We start from the raw sequence: 7,892 nt of genomic DNA on the forward strand, positions 1-7,892 counted from the left end.
CTTATCTGGGATTACTTTAGGATAAATTATCAAAAGATAAAATATTCTATTTATATTAAAATTATAAATCTGCAGAAAATATTTATGTATTATTTTTATGTAATTTTTATTTCATATAAAATAATACATAAAATATATGCAATAAATACATAAAATAAACTTACATTTTACTTACTGCATACAATTTATAATATATTACACTTTAACTTTCTGATGCATACGTATCTTAACTTTGCAAACTTCGTCGGTATGCTTTCATTGCCTATACGTCATCACGCTTCAATTGGCTTTCGTTGTTCATTTGTAATGGACGTAGGATTCTTATGTCAAATGCCAATTGTCGTATAATCATAAAAATTAAAGTCACTATAAGAAATTCTACTCACTTTGTACATAATGCGAGTGTAGTATTACATTATTTTTCACATTTAAACCACATCGCTTGATGCTTAAAAATTTTCATGGAAACTGACACAATTTACATGTAAAGAAGTACATATACGAGCAAACTGAAAGTTTACGTGAAATATTTCACTTTTTGAGAATTCATGGTTAACGTTCGTCTCATTTATTAAATTTACTCATATTGTATTATTATATTATATTATAACTATAAATTTAAGTTGTATAATGCTTATTAATGTGTTATATATTATATTCCCTTATAGAAATATCATTCTAAGAATCATTGATAATTACTTATTATCCAGTATTTTTAATACTGAAAATAAGTAATTATCAATGATTCTTAGAATGATATTTCTATAAGGGCTCAGCATGGAGCTTTGAGGAAGATCCCGTGTCGCTATCTATAAGGGTTGTGTATACTGTAATTACATTTTAATTTCAATAATCTATATTACATAAATATTGCTTTCCACATTTTCATTGTTCACTTTTCATGTGAAATAACTTACAGTGAAAAGAGAAAAATGAAAATGAAGTTCACGTGAAAGATTTATGATCGCCCAGAAATATAGAAGGTTATGTGGACGGTCTATCACTGAGTAAGAGGCGTGCGACACGGGGTCTTCCTCAAAGCTCCATGCTGAGCCCTTATAGAAATATCATACTAAGAATCATTGATAATTACTTATTTTCAGTATTAAAAATACTGGATAATAAGTAATTATCAATGATTCTTAATATGATATTTCAATAAGGAAGCCCTTTGCTCTATAATATATTTACTTCATTTATTTTTCATAACCTTCTAAATGAGGTTAATTATTTAGCTTACGCGGATAATATCTGCATTTATTCCACTAGTCAATCCGTTCCTATTGTTTTTAGACTAATCAACGAAAGTTTCGCAAATCTTAATCGTAACCTTTGTCAAATAGGTCTCAAGATTTCTTATCTCAAATCGGGTGTATATCAGTTGGACACGGGGCAATTGGACACAGTCCAATCACAAGTCGCTGTTCCAAGGGACCCTACAAATGTCTCTAATCACACGGTGCTGTGATTGGCTGTGTCCAAATGCACCGTGTCCAAGTGCACCGCTCCCTCTCAAATCATCCTTCTGTCTTTTTTCGGCAAAGAAGCGAAGGAAAGCTGATAATCTCATTAAAATATGACGATTATATATTAAATTAGAAAACAACTATGTTTCGATAGTTAATTGTGTTAAGTTTTTGGGTATTTATTTCGATAGAGGTTTATCATGGCGTGTTCATTGTATGGAAATAAAAAAGAAGGTGAGATTTCTATGATGAAAGCGATTTCCGAATTACAATGGGATGCTCACCCCGTTAATCTATTCGGGTATATATCAGTTGGACACGGGGCAATTGGACACAGTCCAATCAGAAGTCGCTGTTCCAAGGGACCCTACAAATGTCTCTAATCACACGGTGCTGTGATTGGCTGTGTCCAAATGCACCGTGTCCAAGTGCACCGCTCCCAATCTATTCAATGTGTATAAGAGTTGGATAAGATCTTCCTTGGAGGCTCTCCCGCGTTTGTGGACATTAATCCTAGAATAGCAATCATTTTGGATAGACTTCAATTTGAAGCGTTGAGAGTAACGTTGGATGTTATGAATACCACTCCCACCAATGTTCTTCTCCACATGTCCGGAGAAGCTCCATTGGATATTAGGAGGAAGGGGAATGCCAAGAAATATTTGATTAGATGTTTTTCCATAATGGAGCATCCCGTGAGGGAATTGGCAGCTTCCGTATACACCAGGAATTTAAATGTACACTCTGGTGTGAGCACTTCTTTTATCTTATTAACGATACTTTTGGTGAATTTTGTCAACAGATATATACGTCCTATTTACCTATTCCTTTGGATTTTAACTTTGGTTCTGCATTTGCTCGTTTACTGCTCGTTTGCTCGATAAATACTGACATTGGGGACACATGTGTCATTTATCATGTTTCGCTTTTGAAAGATAGAATCTTGGCGAATAAGAATAATAATTTAGAGGATATTACTCTAAAAATAAATTCATATTTTAGAAAATTATTGGTTACCTTTAACTTTTCTGATTACAGTATTATATATACAGATGGCTCTAAGATAAATGCGGGGGATGTTCCGTTTTCTCCTCCTCTCCCTCAATTTCTTTCCGATTTAATTTATCCTGTGATTTATCCATCTTTGAGGCTGAAGCTACAGCGGTTGCGCACTGAGAGCCGTGGAGAATATGCAATCCCAGAAGGTCGTCATCGCTACGGACTTACGGAGCCTAATTGCTACGATTAGCAAATGTGAACCTAAAGAAAAGCAACATGAGATTGTTTACATGATTAAAGATATTTTCAAATGTTTGTATTTGCAAAGTTTCTCTATTATCTTTATATGGATCCCTGGACATGCATGTATTGAGGGAAATAAGCACGCAGATGCAATGGCCAAGGACGCTGCCTGTGGCTGCGATGTTATCGATCATCATGAGTCTGTTTTATTTTCCAATACGATATGACGTATCATAAAAGAAAGGATGAATGAAAGTGCAATACAATTTTTTTCTGATTCTTCTACGTTGCGCGGTTTTCGTTATTTCTATAGAACGCGCATCAAAGAAGATTTTACGCCTTGTGTTAAAAATTTTATACATTTGATAGAACCATTCTAACGACAGTTGCAAGACTAATAATCTCATTAAAAATGAGACTGAGAACACATCACGTGCGCATAGCGCAACACCTTTTTGATAAGCAAATTATCAGCAATCCGCAATGTGATTGTGGTACTTTAGAAACGCTGGAACACGTTCTTTTTTATTGCCCGCGCAGGGCATCGGAGACTTGGTCTGCGCAGGTCCGGTTTTTGTGAACCCATAAACGTGGCAGATGTTGATTTTAATAATAATGAAAGAGCCTTTGAGATGTTAATTTTTCTTTGGAAAATTGGAAGAAATATTTAGGAATTTTACAGAAAATTACAGAAGTTTGAGAAACATCCTTTCTGTTTCTGTTCGGCTATTCCAAATACAAACTTCCCAGATAACATGCATGTCTAAAAAATGTCGAAAAGATATCTAAAAGACATCTTATGCAACAAAATGTTGCATATCTTTTAGATATCTTTTCGACATCTTTTAGACATGCATGTTATCTGGACATTATTGGTCAATGGACTTGATCCAAGACCACAGCAACTACATACAGTTATACAGCTAGAGTCAGGCATCTTTTTTATTAATATCTCAGAAACTATAAGCGACCGCCATATAGCCGTTTATATTATTAAAAAAATATGTATTTATAAGACTTCAAATATAATATGAACACATGCACACACCGCGAGCCCGCCCGGGCGGGCGGGCGAGCGCGCTGTGCGGACGAGCAGTGTGCGTGTGTGTGTATTACCTTTTTTATTAATATTTCGGCAACTATAGAAAATGCGCAAATATTTCCGTATTTCCATATGTGTGCAAAAATTACGTTTAACTTCTAAAATTTTTTTGGTTAATAAACAATGAGCACCGATATAGGTCAATAGCATTGACTTCCTTCAAGATCAAAATCAACATCAAGGTTACTCGGAAATTATTTGGAGCTGGCTTGGTATAAAGGTAAACATTTACCAATATTTTTATAATATTTATGATCTAGTGAAGCTAAGATCATAAAAATATTTATGAAATATTTTGGTAAATATTTATAAAATATTCAAATAAAGTTTATAAATATTTTGTAAATGTTTTATAAATATTTTGTGCTGTCTGGAGTAGTTATAAAACGAAATTAAGTAACCTCAATATTAATAATATACAACAGTAATATATATTATGTGTGTTACTAATACGATAATAATAGTTATATAATAGTAATATAATAGTTATATTATGTCATATGTGTTTGCTAGGTATGTTACCAAACGTACGACGAAGTTTTGTACTAAGTCTTGTACTATGATTAAATAAATACATTAGAATTTTATACATATCTCCTGAACACTTAATAAAATAAAACCAAACCAAATAATAAAACAAGATAAAATTAAAGATTATTTTTTAGGACAAAAATTGTTTAATGTCATGTCAAATATTGAGGGTTGAAAATTATTAACCCTTACTGGTCATACTTCCTAATCGTAACAAGTTGGTCACATGGGTTGTGGCACAGCCTAATGTCATTTTCGTATTACTATTTTAATCAGACCGCATTTTTAAATTATTTAGTGGTGTTGACACATTCTTGAAGATCATAAAAACATGCTCCAATAGTTAAAAAAAACAAAAAAATCATATACTTAGATTTAGTGTTAAATTAAGAGTTTCGAAAAAATGAATCTTTTTTTTCAAAAATTCGTCAAACTTTCAAATAATAATATTAAGGTCTGAAAACTCTGAAACTTTACTGCTCAATAGCTGTATTTTTTGAAAAAAATAGTTTATAAATGGGTCTTGAAAAAAAGTTACTTCACAGTGGGATGTACTACACCACGTTCCTGCTTTACGGACTGCTGAAAGCATCCTGACGCCTTGCCGAGCCAACCGAAATGTTCAAACGTATAGTTGGGAGTTTTGACTAACGGCTGATGGCGCCTCTGACCCTATTTTGAATGTTAAGGGCGCGTAATTTGAAATTGAAAATTGATTGGAGTGCTGTACACCCCATGTAACCAGTAAAGGTTAATACAAACGGGATACAGGATCGATTAAGCGATGGTTAAAATTGCTTAACGTACGTAAAGACAAGAAAGGCCCTGGCGCATATATCATAAGATATTACTATCCTTCAGAGAAAGAAATTAATCACACAAAATTCTGTAACTAATTCTTAAAAGGCTTAAAGAATATTAAATGTAATGTTATATGTTTAAAGAGCTTTATATTTCTATTATTTATTTATATTATTATTTTTATTATAATTTATTTTAATATTTTATTATAATTAACTATTATTAATTAATCATTATTTATTATTAATTCAGTAATTAAATTTGTTAATTGAGAGATACTGTTTAATAAATCTCTAGTTTTCATAAACCATAACTATTTGTATTCCTTTAGAAAATCATATTTATAGTAAAAATTGCTTATTTGTCAGTGTAGAATCTGATTGCATTATTTTTTTCCATAGGTAGCATTTCAAATTTCAAGCTCCACCTTCCCTCCACGCAAGATTTCCGAAATTTAATTATGACACATTTAACCCTTAGAGTATGAAACAGCGCAGAGCTTAATGCTCCATATGGCCGATAATCTGATCGCTCCTACTTTATATCCCTAAGCCAGTTTTCATTAGCGACGGTTTTCACTAATCAAATATATTCAAATATATTCACTATTCAAATATATTCACATTTAACTAAATTCACCTTCCAATATATTCTAAGGGTTAAAAGACTTTTTTGTGTATGTGTGACAAGAAAATAGCTGCCAATATTATATATTTTCATTTGGTAGTTTCCAAGATATCAGATTATAACATTTTAGACCTAATCTGCACGCATACTTGCACATATATTTGATATGTCCATACATATACTTGATATCAATACGGTTTTTTATGCAGTTTGGAATGCAACAGGTAATCCAATGAGAAAAGTTGTTCTTAATTAATTTTAAGAAATTAAATTCTCTCGTTAGATCATCGACTGCATTCTGAATTACATCGGAAAAAATGTTTAAACCGTGTTGAAACACAGCGTACATTGAATTACAAAAAAAAGTTTGGACGCATTTCGAGCACTGAAATTGCAACGCTTCAGGATGTCAAAATTGAGAGATATTGCTGACACATTTGCGTATAGATCGGTTATGACAAGAGTCGAAGTAAAAAAATATGAAAATAAATGTAAGATAACGTGAATGACATGTTAATATATTCTTTATTATCATTCCTAACCAATTCATAAGCAAATGCAGTAGTGCTTCTTAATTTTGACACCTTGAAGCGCTACAATTTCAGTTCTCGAAATGCGTCCAAACTGTTTTGTGACTCAATATATACATATATATGTATAAAGTATCTGGTAATAAGTAGGAAAACCTGAACACAAAAGTTCTCTTCCATTTTGTAAACAGTCATGTAAAATTTTGAGTTATTAATTTAAAAAACTTGGCGAATAATTGTGTGTAATACGGTATATAACCCTGTAACGGCAATGCCTATCATCGATGTGCTTGTAGATTTGATTAAAACAATTAAATAAAAAAAAATTTTACTTCACCCTCCATTTCATAGCCAATTCATAAACGGTGAGTGGAAAAATCTAATAGAAAAATCGAGTAGTTACCGCTTTTATAGAGTTCGTTCACCGCCTCGCGAAGATTATTCACCAATCTTCTTTAATTTATAACTTAAAATATTACGTAATTGCTTATAAAATGGTATAGAATTATCTTGTTCAATTTAATCTAATCTACACAATAACAAATATCGCTATCATACAGCTCATGTATCGCATACGATCTCTCACTAATCTTCTTTAAACAACTTAAAGTTTTACGTGGTTGTTTACAAAATGATAAAACTGTTGTGTTCAATTTGACATGTAACACAAGCGTTTTCTCACCTAACGTCAGACACTTTGCATATGCGCGTACATGTGTGTCTGTTATGATGAAAGTAATTAATTACTAATTCCTATTTTTAGTAGTTGTTTATGTAAAATTAGAAACCATTATACATGTAAAAACGTTTGAACTTCTTATATTCATCAATATGGCCTGTAATCTCGTACAAAATAACCCTTAAATATATATCATCTCGGAAATGTACTTTAAGGAATTGAACATAAAATCAAAAGCAAAATGATATAAATATAACATATAATAAATTATGTAAAAGCTTACTTTTCGAGTCATAACAGAAAGTGCTCTTCTTTTGCAATGCATGCCACAGCATGTATTGTGCTCATTTTGTATACCAACGTCAATTAGATTTAATTTGAGTCTAAGTTTTTGTCTGAAGAGGACTTAAATTCAAGTTAAAGTTTAATTGACATTAGTAAAAACAGATATTAAACCCGTATTATTAGTATTATTTGAGATTTGCCTTACATTGAGTTTTTCAGTTGAATCGCGATTACGAATGTAATGTGTCGCATATACTATGTTGGATTCCGTAATACGCATATGCGCGCATTTTTACAATATATGTGACATCAAGATAGATAAATGCGCGCATATGCGTATTACGGAACGCAACCTATATGATTTAAGAAAATCTCCAATCTAACTCTAAATTCAAATCTGAATATCTTACGTGGGACAAATTTTTCTCTCAAATAACGACTATTATACGGATATTAAATTAATAGTTAAAATTCTTAATATCAATTTATGCATTCGCCAAATAATCAGTATCTCCCGATTTCGAATCCATTATGCATTTTCTGTAACAAAGAACAAAACATTATTACTATATATATACATATATATATATATATATATATATATATATATATATATATATATATATATA

At 31.5% G+C, this 7,892-nt stretch overlaps 1 protein-coding gene across 1 annotated transcript in view; it reads right to left on the reverse strand.

Annotated features, from left to right (window-relative positions):
* Positions 1-7,102: 7,102 nt before the first annotated feature.
* The window catches only part of LOC116853701 (palmitoyltransferase ZDHHC3), a 4,149-nt gene continuing 3,359 nt past the window's right edge, over positions 7,103-7,892 (reverse strand). Inside the window, exon 8 of the transcript XR_004380026.1 lies at positions 7,103-7,803. The gene's annotated coding sequence lies outside the window, so the exon portion shown is untranslated. The remainder of the gene's footprint in view (positions 7,804-7,892) is intronic.

Source organism: Odontomachus brunneus, unplaced genomic scaffold (assembly GCF_010583005.1).
Source record: "Odontomachus brunneus isolate Ranch 3 - 2012 unplaced genomic scaffold, Obru_v1 Obru_scaffold_462, whole genome shotgun sequence".
Taxonomy (NCBI): Eukaryota; Metazoa; Arthropoda; class Insecta; order Hymenoptera; family Formicidae; genus Odontomachus; species Odontomachus brunneus.